Raw genomic sequence first — 17,135 nt, forward strand, 5'->3', positions numbered from 1 at the left:
AGACATGAACAGATATTTCTGCAAAGAAGACATCCAGATGGCCAACAGACACATGAAAAAGTGCTCCACATCACTCGGCATCAGGGAAATACAAATCAAAACCACAATGAGATATCACCTCACACCAGTCAGAATGGCTAAAATTAACAAGTCAGGAAATGACAGATGCTGGCGAGGATGCGGAGAAAGGGGAACCCTCCTACACTGTTGGTGGGAATGCAAGCTGGTGCAACCACTCTGGAAAACAGCATGGAGGTTCCTCAAAATGTTGAAAATAGAACTACCCTATGACCTAGCAATTGCACTACTGGGTATTTACCCTAAAGATACGAACGTAGTGATCCAAAAGGGCACGTGCACCTGAATGTTTATAGCAGCAATGTCTACAATAGCCAAACTATGGAAAGAACCTAGATGTCCATCAACAGACGAATGGATAAAGAAGATGTGGTATATATACACAATGGAATACTATGCAGCCATCAAAAGAAATGAAATCTTGCCATTTGCGACGACGTGGATGGAACTAGAGGGTATCATGCTTAGCGAAATAAGTCAATCGGAGAAAGACAACTATCATATGATCTCCCTCATATGAGGACGTGGAGATGAAACATGGGGGGTTAAGGTGGTAGGAGAAGAATAAATGAAACAAAATGGGATTTGGAGGGACACAAACCATAAGTGACTCTTAATCTCACAAAACAAACTGAGGGTTGATGGGGGGAGGGGGGTTGGGAGAAGGGGGGTGTGGTTATGTACATTGGGGAGGTGCTATGGGGAGTGCTGTGAAGTGTGTAAACCAGGTGATTCACTGACCTGTACCCCTGGGAATAAGAATATATGTTTATAAAAAATAAAAAATAAATAAATAAACTTAAAAAATAAAAATATAAATTTAATGATCTGCTTAACTCATTTTCCACTATATTTATTTATTTAAATAGTTAAGTAGAAAACAATTGCTACTTGTTAGCCTCTGGGCTACTTTTGAGAATCAAAGATGTCATTTTTAAGTTGGAACACATCTTTTTTTTTTTTTTAAGTATATTTGACTATTGGGACTGCATCAAAATAAAAAAGCTTTTGCATAGTGAAGGAAACTCAACAAAATGAAATGGCAACCTATTGAAAGGGAGAAGGTATTTGCAAAAAACAAATCTGACGGGGGCACCTGGGTGGCTCAGTGGGTTAAAGCCTCTGCCTTCAGCTCGGGTCATGATCTCAGGGTCCTGGGATCGAGCCCTGCATCGGGCTCTCTGCTCAGCAGGGAGCCTGCTTCCCTCTCTCTCTCTCTGCCTGCCTCTCTGCCTACTTGTGACCTCTCTCTCTGTGTCAAATAAATAAAAAAATCTTTAAAAAAAAATCTGACAAGGGGGTCAATACCTAAAATTTATTAAAAACTTATACAATCCAACACCAAAAAAAAATCTGATTATAAATGGGCAGAGGACCTGAATAGACATTTTTCCAAAGAATATATACAGATGGCCAACGGAAGCATGAAAAAATGCTCGACATCACTCATCATCAGGGAAAGGCTAATCAAAGATAACACTTCACCGCCGACTTTGCTAGTCAAGACAAACAAGTGTTGAGAGGCCAATGTGTCAGGTATTCAGCATGGTTCTCCTCTGTTCTCATGTTTGACTTGAAGTACTGGAACTTCCTCTACCCTAACTTTCAACTCCTGTCATGTATTCCTGTTCCAGAGGCTGTCCCTGTCTCCTCCCTTGAGTCTGAATCTTGTACTGATTTTCTTTTGGTTTCCTTTATTACTTCAGACCTGATTTTCTCTGTACCACTAGGTCCTCACTGATATCAACACTTTGATGATCAGAACTTCTTTTTATCCATTTGCTTAGCATTTATTTAGTATCCTCAATGCCATACATTCTACTAAATACTGATTATATAGTGGTGAGTAAAATAAATCATAATGTATTTGCCTATCTCATGTCAATCATAATGTATTTGCCCATCTCATGTCATTATTCCTTTTGCAACTAAAATTGCTTATAATAATCATTATTATTGTAGGTTAATTAACAATTATAATACTTGTATGATATAATCACATGCACACAGTCACATGCACAAATGCATGCACATACACACAAAAAGGCACACAATAACTAGATAACCCTTGCATTACTGTTTCCGTTTTCAGTTAGATATTGATTTATAATAACCTTGAACATGTTAGGTTTGCCTGTACAAGTATACCAATAGGTTGACAAATATGAACTGCGTATTTTCTGTTTTTTTAAAAGATTTTATTTATTTATGGCAGAAAGAGATAGCAAGAGAGGTAACAGAAGCATGGGGGAGCTGGAGAGGGAGAAGCTCAGCAGGGAGCTTGATATGGGGCTCAATCCCAGGTTGCTGGGATCATGACCTAAGACCAAGACAGCTGTTAAAATGACTGACTCACCCAAGTGCCCCAAACTACATATTTTCTAAATCTGAATTCAGCCTTTCACTTTACTCATCCCTAAAATGTTAATAGAATCACTAGTTTGGTAGTCATGTTGGCAATAAGATCAGCAATATATACATTTTAGAATTTTTGCCTCGGAATATTTTCAGTTAAATGAAAACAATGAATTCCCTAAACAAAATTTTAAGAATTTCTGTGAGTCTATATAAATAAATTATGTTTATTATAATCTTCTGCAGCTGAATATATATGTGATTCAGACCAAGGATCAGCAAACAGTTCAAACCCATGAACCAAATACTATTCTTGGTGTTTTTGGCATGGCCCTTGAGCTAAAAATAATTTTTATATTTTTATAAAGTTGCAAAAGAAATTTTAAAAAGATATGTTATTGGGGCCATACATGGCCCGCAAAACCTAAAATATTTACCACCTCACTTTACAGAAAAAGCATGCCAGCTCCTGATGGGGATTTTGAATCAAAATTCTTGCTCAGCAATCAGGTATTTTGTGTATCCAAATGCTAACAGGATGATGTTAAGATCTAAATTAGAAACCCTAGCTTTGTGTCTAGAAGCTTACAAATGCAAATTTATTAGAAATAGTAATATGGAGGATAATTCCCTTGTTTTCCTTACTGATATTTTTAATTTGATAAAAATGCTCATAAAAATATCATATCTTTATTTTGATAAAAATGCTCATAAAAATGCTCATTTTGATATCTGTGGATTTTTGTATCTAGCCAAACAAAGGACTTACAGATACTTACCAAAAATAATTTATCCTCTGAATTACTGAGGGATTTCAAAAACTACTCATTTTTCTTGGAAAATTTTAACATAATAACTTGGTCTAATGAGAGTCTATTCAAACCATGTCATTCCTTTCATCTTCATTTATACAATATTGATAGTTTAAATGTTTTAATGAATATTTCATTTATTTATGTTTATGGCTCACAGAATGTGGCTAAGGGCCTAGAGAATCATTAATAATGGAAGGGACTCCCTTGCTTTTGCTGAGCTTCCTACGTCAACCTGGCAAAAGCATAATACAACATATGGGTCTCACTACAGGCATTTAAATTCAACCTACTCAGTTTTCTGACACAGCCAGAAGTAGTAGGGAATTCCAAAATTCTAGAGACCTTGATGGAAAACATATTCTCTTGAGATTACTAAGACACAAATATTCATATTCATTACAAACATGTGTAACCACAATCAATTACTGTTCAGCATCCTGAGAAAACAACATGTAGTAAATCATAAAGAATTGTTCTTTTCTAAGTTGATAGAATCTGTGGAAGAACTCTGGCCCCCGGTATTGGGGCCAAATGTCTATATGCCTGGTCCTATCATTTGTAGAAACTAGCCTATCAGTAACCGTCCAGTCTGAGGTTGTCAGGAAGAACATGTGAGATTAACTTTCTGATTTTAATAATTATACTATAGTTATATAATGGAAGAAAATAAAAGAAAATCTACATATGAAAATGTATATAAAAGAAGGATTTTTTGTGTGCGAGTACATACTGTAATACTTAGAGGTAAAGAGGTAGCATGTCTGCAATGTACTCTAAAACATTTTAGAAAAAAATATAAACACACACACATTCATGTACACATGTACATTGATATATGTATTTGTGTATTCATCCACTATTTTGAACTCTGGATGCTATAATTTGTACCCACCACAACCCATATAGACACACACTCACCAACATGGTCTTACCCTTCTTCCCACCTTTAGACAGGTTCCTTCCCGACCCTTGGCCCCTGGCTTTTCTTTTCTTAGAATATTTACTTTATTTGTTTGTTTGTTTATTTATTTATTTTAAGATTTTATTTATTTACTTGACAGAGAGACAGGGAGAGAAGGAACACAAGCTGGGGGTAGGAGGGAGTGGAAGAGGGAGAAGCAGGCTTCCTAGTGAGCAGGGAGTCCAATGTGGGGCTCAGTCGCAGGACCCCAGGATCATGACCTGAGCAGAAGGCAAATGCTTAATGACTGAGCCACCCAGGTGCCCTTAGAATATTTAGTTTAGAAAACTTGCAAGTATAAATTCTTTCTTGCCCCTTAGAGATGTAAATATTTCCATAGCCTCCGACAGTTTTATAACCCAGCAGTGTCTTTCTCAAATGACCTGGGAGTCATCCCTTTGAAATGTAGTCATCAAGAAAGATAGTGTCCCTGTTTTCCCAACTCTGAGGCAGAGTGGGAGCCTAATTTAGATAAGCACCAATGAGCAAACATAGACAGCCTGATCACAATGACCACCCTCCTCTGTAGTGTCCTCCAGTACCCACCTACTAGATCACCCCAGGGTTTAAAAATCATCCACAGATTGTTTCAAGACAATTAAGTTTAGTCTCACTCCTCTATTGTTATAGTCTCAAATAGTCTTTTTTTTTATCTATTTAATGCCATCAGTGTAATTTTTCTTTGATCACATACATAGAGTGAAAAAATGATTAGATGAATATAGTAACATTAACTTTTGGGGAATCTGAGTGAAGGGCTAACAGGAATGCTTTGTAGTATTTTGTAGCTTCTTTATACTTTGGAATTTTTTCAAAATAAAAAGTTAAATAATCATGTAAAATGTGTATGAAATGTTTTATAATGTCTAGCAAACTATTTGAATGAAAATCCAAATACTGAATTCCAAAAGCACATTCAGGATATACATTTCCAATAGTCATAGCCATACCAAGTTGAGATGTATCTGTTAACACCATAAATTATAAGAAAAGCACTGAGAAATAATAATGGTGTGGCACCACACGTAAATAATCATGCTCAAGAGGCTGGAGGCAAATTTTGTTCTTTTGTGCAATTGCAAAATTTCTTTCAACTTGACGACCAATTAGCAATGTAAACTATTTAAAATATTTTACATGAAATTCAAAGGCAGAGATCAAAGGACTCTGGAGACTTGGAGTTACTTTAATCTTACCAATTATATAGTCCAGTCTCACACTCAAACAGTAATTTGTTCCATGACAACCTAGGAAGTGACTGTCTTGTTCTTGCATAATTACTTTTAGCAGCAGGGATCTTGCCATTTCCAACTTTGGACTTTTTTTATTAAAAAGAAATCTTACCTTGTCATAATTTTTACTCATTAGTCTTTGCTCTGTCCTCTGAAAAACTTGAAATTAGTTCATATGTTTGTCTTTTAAATATTTAAAATAGTTTTTATTCATCTTCTTAAGCTAAATATTTCAACCAGTTTTCCTTTAACCAGCCTGATCTCTACTTTGGTGTTATTATATTTTAAATAGATACAATATTCAAATTAAACAGAACAGCTGAGACATGGTCAGACAAGCACCTAATATTGGAGGTGGCCAAATCATGGCAGTCACATGATCAAGCTTCAAGGGACAATAGTGAGAGCAATACAAGAGGCAGAGTCAGGTGTCCAGTGTGGGTAACCTGGTGATAATGATGGAGCGAGTTACTGTATCTGCTTCAAAACTGTGGTTGTGGTGTCTTCACCAAACTCATTCTCTAGAGTAATTCTGTTGTTCTCACTTTCCCCTAACTGTCTTTGTCCCTACCCATTGTACAAGATTCATGTCCCAAACTTTCCCCGCAATCTTTCAATTTATTCCTTTGCTACTTGAATCAGGTGGAGTCAGCTTCATTTGCTTACTTCTAAGAACCTTAGTGATATCAATGTTTCTTTTCAACTAATCATCTGATTATTGAACATTTATTCTATGAATACTGTGTGCTGTGCTAAATGCCATATATATAAATGAGACATGGCCCTGGCTAAAGTGTCATAAATTCCCTTAAAAACAACCATACAGTCATCACTTACGATTTATTTAAATATCTTATGTTTGTTTCAAGTTTCATCTAATATGTTGGAAAGTTATACTTGAGGTGTTTTAAGCATAACACCTGTGTACCATGGTAATCAGAGCTCAAGATAGAAACATTGCTTTCTTCTCCTGGAGTGTGTGTGTGAGGAAGGTGGAGAGTGTAGTAATCCTAATGCAAGTGCATGTGGTTGGATGGGCAGCAAAGAAAGGAAATAGGCGTCGTAAATTATGGGTTCTGAGCTAAGAATTTGATCACAGACAGAGAGTAGTCTTAGATTCTATTATTAAGCTGAGATCAGAACTGAGAAGAAGAAAATGATACTCAGTGAAGCAAATACCTGACATAATTCTTGGAATTAATACCTGGCCATTTTGTCACTGAATCAAAGGCAATAGTCAGATTTTTGTGTTTTGTGGCCAGACTCATATCTTTAGTCCCAGCTTTTGAATAGTGCTACTATGCTAAAATATACTAGACCTTCTGGGAAAGCTCTTATTCTAAAGAATGGCAGCTGCATTTCCCCAATGGTGGTTAAGGTAGACTTAAATTAAGTGGCTGTGTACTAAACTTAATCTTAATTCAAGGAGTGTGTCCTAATTCTAGTCCATTGAAATGTGGTCACTAGATCTGTGTCTATCTCATTTGAATTCTACTTGGTTTTCTGGAATTTTATCATGTTTTTATTTTATTCTAGTTTAAAATGTGCATTTTTTTAAACTGTTTTTCATTTCTGAGCAAAATAAGCACAACCAGATGAGTCTGATTTAAGGAGGTGTAAATAGTGCGCACTAGCCCCAAAATAAAAGTATTAGCCATTTTCTTCCATTAAATTTTAAATTACCAGAATCTATCTAATAAGCTATTGAGTTTAGCTGATTAACCACTCTTAATTTTATACCTTCAAAATAGTCTATCTTTGGGAAAGCAAAACAGACTGAAATCAGACTAAACTATCTCAGATACTTGCTTGCTGTGAGGCTAAGGGAAAATAAGTGAATTTTGCTGGGTTTCAGGTTCTCGCCTGATTATTAAAATTATTTATGCCATCTCATAATGGAGTTGAAGGTAATAGATATAATAATGAAAGAATCAATCCTAATACAGAGACTGGAACAGAGTAGAAAGGTAAGAAACAAAGTTGTTTCTCCTTTGTATCACCCTTCCCTTGCCTTTCTCGTTTTTGTTTCTTTATTCTTTTTGATCCCCACCTATTTTTAGGGTAGCTTCCTTGCTGTAATTCACATTTGTTAGGGCGCAGGTGGTGTGCCTGGAAGTCATGGTGCTATTTAAAGAATTCTAGAAAAATGGATATATTTAATAATTTCTGTGAAATAGCAATGACTTTACTAACAAAATACTTGGGTATATGTAAGCAAGTTCCTACAACTAAAAAGTAATACATACAAGATTTTCTTGTAATCATATTTCCGACTTTCCATTAATTTCATTTAACTTTTTGTTTTCTGTTGTTTCCTTTGTTTCTTGCTAGGTATCAAAGGTTAAAAACTATTGAGCTGGAAAACTTGAAATTGAGAGATTTTATTGACATTTGTTTTCATTTTTTATGCCTTTTTGAATGGGAAAACTTGATAATATTTGACTTTCGTGTAAGTGTACTTGCTACCGATTGTTCTATAGATACATAATTTAGTATTCAATGGTATTATTTTATAACACCTTGATATGTCACAAGGTCCTACATTGAAATATTTTCCAATTCTTGAAACATGTCTACAGATTCTAGACTCTACTTTTCAAATTATATTTCATTTAATGAGCAATATATTTGTTAAATATTAAGAATATAGCTTTACATGCTATTTTTCCCCCTCTGTGACATTCTCATTCCTGAGCAGAAAACCTCAGTAGTGTATAAACTGAACTCACATCATTAGCCTCATCCCAAATGCAACACATTCAAATGTGCCATTTTTCTATGCAGCTTTAGGATCTTATTACCAAACAGATCTTCATTTCAAGGAAAAGACATGCACTTTCCCTTTGCCTCACATTTTTTTTTTTTTGCGCTCATTCTCCTTACTTCCCGCTAATAAGCAAAGTATCTCTATTCTATCAAAAGTTTCTCCTGAATTCCTGCTATATTTTTTGCATCCTTACTGCCTTAGTTCAAGCTTTATCAACTTTCATAATAACAATTACAGTATCTTCCTACCTGATCTCTTTTCCTCAAGTTTCCAAGCTCCAGTCCTTTCTTCAATGAGTAGTGAAAATAAAAAGTCAAAAATTAGTTCATGGAAAGGCCTTGTAAAACTCTGTAGACATTATTCTTTAAAAATGGAGAATACTTAAAGGAGGCATATTGTCTATGTTACGTTGTTCCCATTGTAGACAATGCTTCCTTAGGCATTGTTGATTCTATTCTAACTTTTCCACTATGGAAGTGAGAGTTGCTAGACCATTTCCAGGGCATGTTTTGACATGTCAGTCATATCCATAAACCTACAAATATTAATAAGTGGAAAGAAAACTAGAAGAAAGAAAATAATGCTACTAATCTTTAAAGGTGATTTTATACCTAAATCTACATCTGTATTTATTGTGTATAACAATAACTCTTATGAAAGCTCCTCTGTGCATGGACACAGTGAGCGTTTTTTATCACATTTTAAAACTAAGATACACCAACATCTATAAACTCTTCAAAATATCAAATAACAAATATTGTTTACATAATTGCCAAAAAATATTGTAATGATATGTGTGATGGGTAATAATTTGAACTGACTTTTAAAGGTTTTTGAATCAAGGAGAAATCCAGAGAGAGGTGTATAAAATGTAGAGAGAGGTACAAAATTAGACAATTATGGGGTGCCTGGGTGGCTCAATGGGTTAAAGCCTCTGCTTTCAGCTCAGGTCATGATCCCAGGGTCTTGGGATCAAGCCCCGCATCGGGCTCTCTGCTTAGCAGGGAGCCTGCTTCCTCCTCTCTCTCTCTCTGCCTGCCTCTCTGCCTACTTATGATCTCTGTCTGCCAAATAAATAAAAAATAAATAAAAATCTTTAAAAAAAATTAGACAATTATATTGTGTTTAGATCTATAATTAGAAAAGACCACAGTTAGTATTTAAGAGCATAAGAGAAAAGTCACAGGGTAGCACATGAACAATAAAACTGAATAGAAATAGATAATGTCACTGGGTGCACAGGTATAGATTAGAACAGTATTCAGCAAGAGTCATTAAGGGAAGTTTGGTCGATAGCAATCTTAGCTTCATAACTACTGATTAGCCATCTTGAAATCTAATAGATGATTTAGTTATAGCTTACTTCATTCAGCAAATTATATATAATAATAATTAATACACAATTAGATTTTATTTTTATAAACTTGATGATTTGATGATTTTCATGTCAATAGTAAAAAAATCTGATGGAGAGAAGTTAAAAAAATTATCCTTTAAAGCAAACTAATTTTAAATAAATACTTTAAAAATATTAAAATAGGGGCACCTGGGTGGCTCAGTGGGTTAAGGCCTCTGCCTTCGGCTCAGGTCATGATCCCAGGATCCTGGGATCGAGCCCCATGTCGGGCTTTCTGCTCAGTGGGGAGCCTGCTTCCCCGCCCCCCGCCCTCTGCCTGCCTCTCTGCCTGCTTGTGAATTCTGTCAAATGAATAAAAATAAAATTTTTTAAAAAATTTAAAAAAGTTAAAATGATGTTTAGTGAAATAATTTATATATAATATCTATCTGCTAGTGACAATAATTAAGTATTATTTTTAAAATGATAACTTAGAAGGGGACATATATAGTATTTAAGTCAATTTTGGCACAAAACCAGTAATTCCTTTTCTGGGTATATATCCAAAGGGAATGAAATTTTAGTCTCAAGCAGATATCTGCACCCCCATGGTTATTGCCACATTATTTGCAATAACCCAAAAATGGAAATGACTTAAGTGTCCACTGATGGATGAGTGGATAAAGAAAACATAGTTTACATACACAATGGAATATTACTCAGCCTCATTAAAGTAGGAAATTCTGCAACACGGATGAAGCTTGAAGGCGTTATGCTAAGTGAAATAAGAATAGAGAAAGACAAATACTGCATGATCTTGCTCATTTGTGGAATCTAAAAATAAAAAAAAGAAGAAAAGAAAAAAGAAACAAGGAAAGAAAAGAAGAGAAAAACAAGCTCATACAAACAGGGAACAGATTGGTGGTTACCAGATGCAAAAGGTGGGGGTGTGGAAAAGGAGTGAAGATGGTCAAAAAGTATACATTTCCAGTCACAAGATAAAAATAGCTCTGGGGATGTATTGTACATTATGGCAAATATAATTAACAGTATTGTCTTGTATATGTGAAAGTTGCTAAGAAAAAAATCTTTAGAATTCTCATAATAAGAAAAAAAAATTCTGATGTTGTGAAGTGATGACTGTTAAGTAAACTTATTATGGTATGATTTCATAACATATACTATATGAAATTATTATCTTATTATCATTAAATCAATATGATATTATAGGCCAATTATCTCTCCATAAAATGAAAAATAACCAAAGAACAATACTGTCTCCCATAATCAAGGTTTTAGTCTTTGTTCATATACAAGCTTTTGTGTTAGTTCATAGCACCTGTTTTAAACCACATATGGGAGGACATTCTGCCTCACCCTAACCAAAACTTAAATCCAAAACCAAAAACATATTCTGAGTTTTCAAGACTGGCATCGAAAATATATAATAAAATATATTTAAAGCCGGGCTCTCTGCTCAGCAGGGAGCCTGTTTCCTCCTCTCTCTCTGCCTGCCTCTCTGCCTACTTGTGATCTCTGTCTGTCAAATAAATAAATAAAATCTTTAAAAAAAATATATATATATATATATATTTAAAGCATTCTTACCTACAATGATTTTTAAACTATTGTCTTTATCTTTTTTATGGCTATTGTTAACTTCTATCTCACCTCTGCTTTCTAGTTTAGAATATTTTGGATAGCTTGGAGAATGTGTATTTGTCTAAACTGTTTTTTTTTTTTCTAAACAAGAATCTGCTCCTTTTGCTTTACAAGTTTCTAAGAGATTATTTTAAGTGACAGTGGGAAACAGTGTTTACTTATTGAGAAAAAAAGTTGGCAACATTTTTAATGCACTCTACTTATAAGCCAAGATACATTAGAGCTCTTTATAGACAAAATGTGTTAAGACATACAGTGAAATGTACTTACAGGGAAAATAGAAAGGCCCTGATCTCATTCCTGTTTTTACTATCTAGTGTTGACATGCCTACATCTACAGTTAGCTGAAATTGCCTCTGGTTGGCAATTACCATGCCTGCCTCTGAAAGTCTAAAAACATCAAATTAGCAACAGAATGAACTTCTGACCCCCAAAAGTCATAGTAATAACTGAGGGGCTGTGTGAGATTTTGCTAGTCTAAAGAGTGAGAGTTGCCATTTTGTAGTTCAATGTATACAAAAATTTTACATGGGATGAATTTTTTTTGTATGTAAAAAGTTGGGCTACCATGTTTTTCTCTATTTAAATAAATAAACGATTATCCTCTGGTATCATGACATAAAGTAGTCCTTATGTATTTGGTGAGTTTTTCATGTCCACCTATGATTCTATCTCATATGTAACTTTGTTAACTAGTCACTTTTTGATAGATTGTTTTTTTGCTGTACATACAATACATATATACAATACTACCCATTATATTTTCAACTTAAATTTTTTTTTAAAGATTTTATTTACTTATTTGAGGGAGAGAAAGTGAGGGAGAGAGAGAGCGTGAACAGGATGAGGGGCAGAGGGAGAAGCAGACTTCCCACTGAACAAGGAACCTGACGCAGGGCTCAGTCCCAGGATTTAAAATCATGACCTGAGCCAAATGCCTAACCAACTGAGCCATTCAGACACCCTGAACTTAAGTACTTTTATTGAAGTATAATTAACATACAATGTTATATTACTTTTAGGTGTGCAACATATTGACTCAACAATTCTGTACACTACCAAATGTCCACTACCACAAATGTAGTCACCATCACCAACAATATTGGTTTGATAGTTACAAAACAACATCATTACAAGATTATGGACTATAGTCTCTATGTTATATTTTTCATTTCTGTGACTTATTTATCTTATAACTGGAAGTTTGTACTTTCATCCTCTTTCTCTTTTTCACCCACTCTCCTACTTACCTCCCCTGAATATTACTCAGCCATAAAAAAAGAATGAGATCTTGTCATTTCCAACAACTTGGAAGGACATAGAGTACATTATGCTAAATAAAATAAGTCAGATAGAGAAGACAAACCCCATTTGATTTCACTTATGTATGAAATCTAAAAAACAAAATAAACAAGTCAACTTGAATATTTTTCACATTGACATTTCTGTATGACAGAAGTCTGGAAGAGAAATTTTAGGGGGCAAATGATATGCATGTTTTAAAAGAATCCTGATAGTACTGCTTTTGCTCTCTAAAAATCTACACAAATTTATGGTTTCACTAAAAATTGATGTGAGTGCATATTTTTTTCATTTTCTTTCACAATATATTAGTAATTTATCTATTAGTTCCCATGAAATATAAAGTATTTTTATTATTGGGTGCCTGGGTGACTCAGTCAGTTAAGTGTCCAACTCTTGATTTTAGCTCAGGTCATGATCTCAGGAACATGAGATGGAACCCTGCACAGGCTTTGCGCTCAGCACAGAGTCTGCTTGTCTCTCTCCCTCTGTCCTCTCCCCACTTGTACTCTCTCTTTCTTAAATAAATAAATAATAAATAAAAGAATAAATAAATAATTTTTTAATAAAGTATTTATTATTTCCAACCGTGTGTCTTTAATTATTATATAGGTAGAACATTCTTCTACACACTTATTGAATTTCTCTATGTCTTTTTTCTAGCATATCATAGCATATCATTTGTCTATGACTTCTATTAACTTATTAGCCTTAAACATATTTTTTCAGAAGCTAATTTTGGTGTGATCCTTACTGGTAAATTTCAAAGGATAGAAAATAAGTAATAATGCCTTCTCATGGTCATCTTTAAATAGAAATTTCTATAATCACTCATTGCAATTATGATTGTTTTGTTTTCCAAATATTGAAGATATTTTCTTATGTTGCCAAAGTAGCAAGCATTTTTATCTTCTTGGTGGACTAACTTTTAGAGTAGTAAAACTGTCTCTGCTTATAGATGACATTATCATCTATGTAGATATCTGGAAGAACTGACAAAAAATCTAGAACTAAAAAACAATATAGCAAATTTGCAGAATACAAGGTTAATTTATAAAAGTCAATCACTTTCCTATATAACAACAAGGACTGAGTAGAATTGAAATTAAAACACAATACCATTTACATTAGCTCTTCCAAAATAACATACATAAATATCAATCTAACAAAATCTGTATAAGATCTATATGAGGAAAACAATAAAACTTTGATAAATAAAATCAAAGAAGTAAATAAATGGAGAGATATCCTGTGTTTGTGGTTAAGAAAATTCAATAATATAAAGTGTCGATTCTTCCCAATGGGACAGTTAGATTTCAAGCATTACAACTGAAATCTCAGAATGTTATTTTGCAGATTTAAACAAATTGGTTCTAAAATGCATATGGAGAGGGAAAAGGATCAGAATAGCTAACACAATACTGAAGGAGGGAAACAAAAGTTAGAGGACTGAATTACTTGACCTTAAGATTTACCATACAGCTACCATAATCAAGACATCGTAGTGTTGAAGGAAAAGAAAAGATCAACATATCAGAATAGAGAACCTAGAAAGGAACAAAGGTAGTACAATAGAGCAAAAATAGTCTTTTTAACAAATGCTGCTGAAACGGGATACTGATACACAAAAACATGTATCTGGGTGCAGATCTTACACCCTTTACAAAAATTAACTTAAAAATGGTCACAGACCTATATGTAAAAAGAAAAATTATAAAGTTCCTAGAAGTAATATAGGAAAAGATTTAGATGACCTTGGGAATGGGGCTCACTCTTTAGATATAGCACCAAAGGCAAGAACCATGAGAGAAATAATTGATAACTTGGACTTGATTAAAATTAAAATCTACTCCGCAAAAGACAATGCCAAAAGAATTTTTTTTTAATTTACAAAACACACATCTGATAATGGATTATTATTCAAATATATAAAGAACTTTTAAAATTCAGCAATAAGAAAACTGATAACCTGATTTAAAAATGGGTTATAGATCTTAATAGATACCTCACCAAAGAAGATATGCAGATAGTGACTAAGCATATGAAAAGGTGCTTCAAGGCAGGCATCATCAGGGAAATGCAAATCAAAACAATGAGAAACCACAATACATCTACTAGAAGGGCCAAAGTCTGGGTTACTAAAAACACCAAATGGTGGTGAAGATATGGAGCAGTAGGAACTTCCATTCATTGCTGGTGGGAATGCAAAATAGTACAGCCACTTTGGAAGACAGTTTGGCAGTCTCTTAAAAAACTAAGCATACTTCTGCAATCACACTTCTTGGTATTTACTCAGAGGAGCTGAAATCTTATGTTCACACAAAAACCTGCATATGGATGTTTATGGCAGCTTTATTTCTAATTGTCAAAACTTGGCAGTAGCCAATATGCACTTCAGAAAATAAATGGATAAACATACTGTGGTACATTTAGACAATGGAATATTATTCAGTGCTAAAAAGAAATGAACTCTCAGTCCATGACAAGACATGAAGGAATCTTAACGGTATACTACTAAGGGAAAGAAGCCAATTGGAAAAATTGTATAATGGACGCCTGGGTGGCTCAGTGTGGTTAAAGCCTCTGCCTTCAGCTCAGGTCATGATCCCAGGGTCCTGGGATTGAGCCCCACATCTCATCGGGCTCCCTGCTCAGTGGGGAGCCTGCTTCCCCTCTCTCTCTGCCTCCCCTCTGCCTACTTGTGATCTCTGTCTGTCAAATGAATTTTTTAAAAAAAAATCTTTAAAAAAAAAAGCTGTATACGATATGATTCCAACTCTATGACATTCTGGAAAAGGTAGAACAATGGAGATGGTAGAAACATCAGTGGTTGTCAGACATTGGAGAGAGGAGGAGGGAGGAATAAGCAAAGCACAGAGGATTTTTAGGGCAATGAAAATACTCTGTATGATACCATAGAGATGGATACATGTCATTATACTATTGTCTAAACCCATAGAATATACAATGCCAACAGTGAACCCTAATATAAACTATGCACTTTAGGTGATTATGTTGTGTCAATTTAGGTTCATTAGTTGTAACAAATGTACCAGTCCAGTGGGAGATATCGATAACAGGGAGGCTATTAATGTGCAGGAACAGACAGCATATGAAAAACCTCTATACCTTTCCCCTGGTATTTGCTGTGAATTTAAAACTGCTCTAAAAATACAATGTTTAGAGCAATGCAGAGAGATGGCACTGACCTGGAAGGTTAAGCCACTAGCACCTTGTGCCTCTACAACAAGACCACGAATGAGATGACCCCAGAGAAGCTGCAAAAGTGGGAGAAGGATGAGTTTAACCTGGGTCCACTCTCTGTGTTCACACCATCAGTCAAGAACAACACCTAAGGGCTTATCAGAAGCCACCAACAAGAAGCTCTCTGGTCATATGAAGGCCACTGACAGGCACTGCAGCATGGTGGTGGAAAATGTGAGGAAGATGTGGACCAAGGTCCCCAAGAGTATCACGGGCAAGAAGAAGTCCAAGCCAGTCAGCAAGGACCACATCTCCAAGATGTTCCTGCGTGGTGACTGGGTCATCATGGTCCTGTCAACCCGCTCATTGCTGGCAAGTAGAGGTCTCTTCCCCACCATCAGAATTCCCTACCTCATCCTGCAGACACATGTCTTTTGTAATGAGAATAATAAAGTCTTGTGTTTTTTCTAAAAAATAAAAAAAATTAAGTTAAAAATATAGTGTTTATATAAATAAACAATAAGATAGAAAAATGTAATTTTTAATCATGAATTTTCATCATTTAATATTCACTTTCTCCTGCAATTCTGCTCTGGTGTACATATTTTCCCTCCTGTTTTCTTCTTTTGTCAATGTCTTAGTCTATTTGGGCTGCTAGAATAAAATGCCATAGATGGGTGGCTGGTAAACAGAAACCTATTTCCCTAATAAATAGAAACCTATTTCAGTTCTGGAGGCTGGGAAGTCCAAGATTAAGGCATAGGCAGATTTGGTATCTAGTAAAATCCTGCATTCTAGTTCTAGATAGATGCCTTCTTATGGTGTCCCCACATGAGGGAAGGGGTAAGGATGTTCTGTGGGGTCACTTTTAGAGGGGCATTCAGGCTTTATACTCATGACCTAATCCCCTCTGAAAAGACTCACACTGGGGATTAGGTTTCAACATACGAATTTTAGCAAAACACAAACATTCAGTTTGTAGCATGTGTCCTGTTCTATTTGCCCTCTAAACCAATGTGTTTCAAAAGGCAACTTTACTACATTGAACATTAATTTCGCTTCAGAAAATCCAAGATACATTCATTGACCATGTCCTAAGTACATAACTAGCACTCCACTGGGCATCATCTTGGTTGTAGAGAGTTAACAAATAAAACAAAGTTTTCTATACATTTAATTTGTATCTGGAATAGCTATCAGAATTTTACATGTAGTATATAAATTATCCTTTCCAACAACATCACCATGAGGTAAATATTATTATTATGCCTGTCTTAGAGATAAGACTCAGAAGGTTAAGTAACTAAACTAATATAATAAACTAAACTAACATAATAAAAATGGAACTGGATTCAACAGGCTCTTACCGTCTAAATTATAAAAATGAAATATTGCTTCAAAGACTATTCTAAAGACATGTAAT

At 34.8% G+C, this 17,135-nt stretch overlaps 1 pseudogene; it reads left to right on the plus strand.

Moving 5' to 3' along the window:
- Positions 1–15,747: 15,747 nt before the first annotated feature.
- LOC111149301 lies at positions 15,748–16,092 on the plus strand (annotated as a pseudogene).
- The last annotated feature ends 1,043 nt before the right edge of the window (positions 16,093–17,135 follow it).

This window comes from Enhydra lutris, unplaced genomic scaffold (assembly GCF_002288905.1).
Source record: "Enhydra lutris kenyoni isolate GAN:26980312 unplaced genomic scaffold, ASM228890v2 scaffoldscaffold21, whole genome shotgun sequence".
Lineage (NCBI taxonomy): Eukaryota > Metazoa > Chordata > Mammalia > Carnivora > Mustelidae > Enhydra > Enhydra lutris.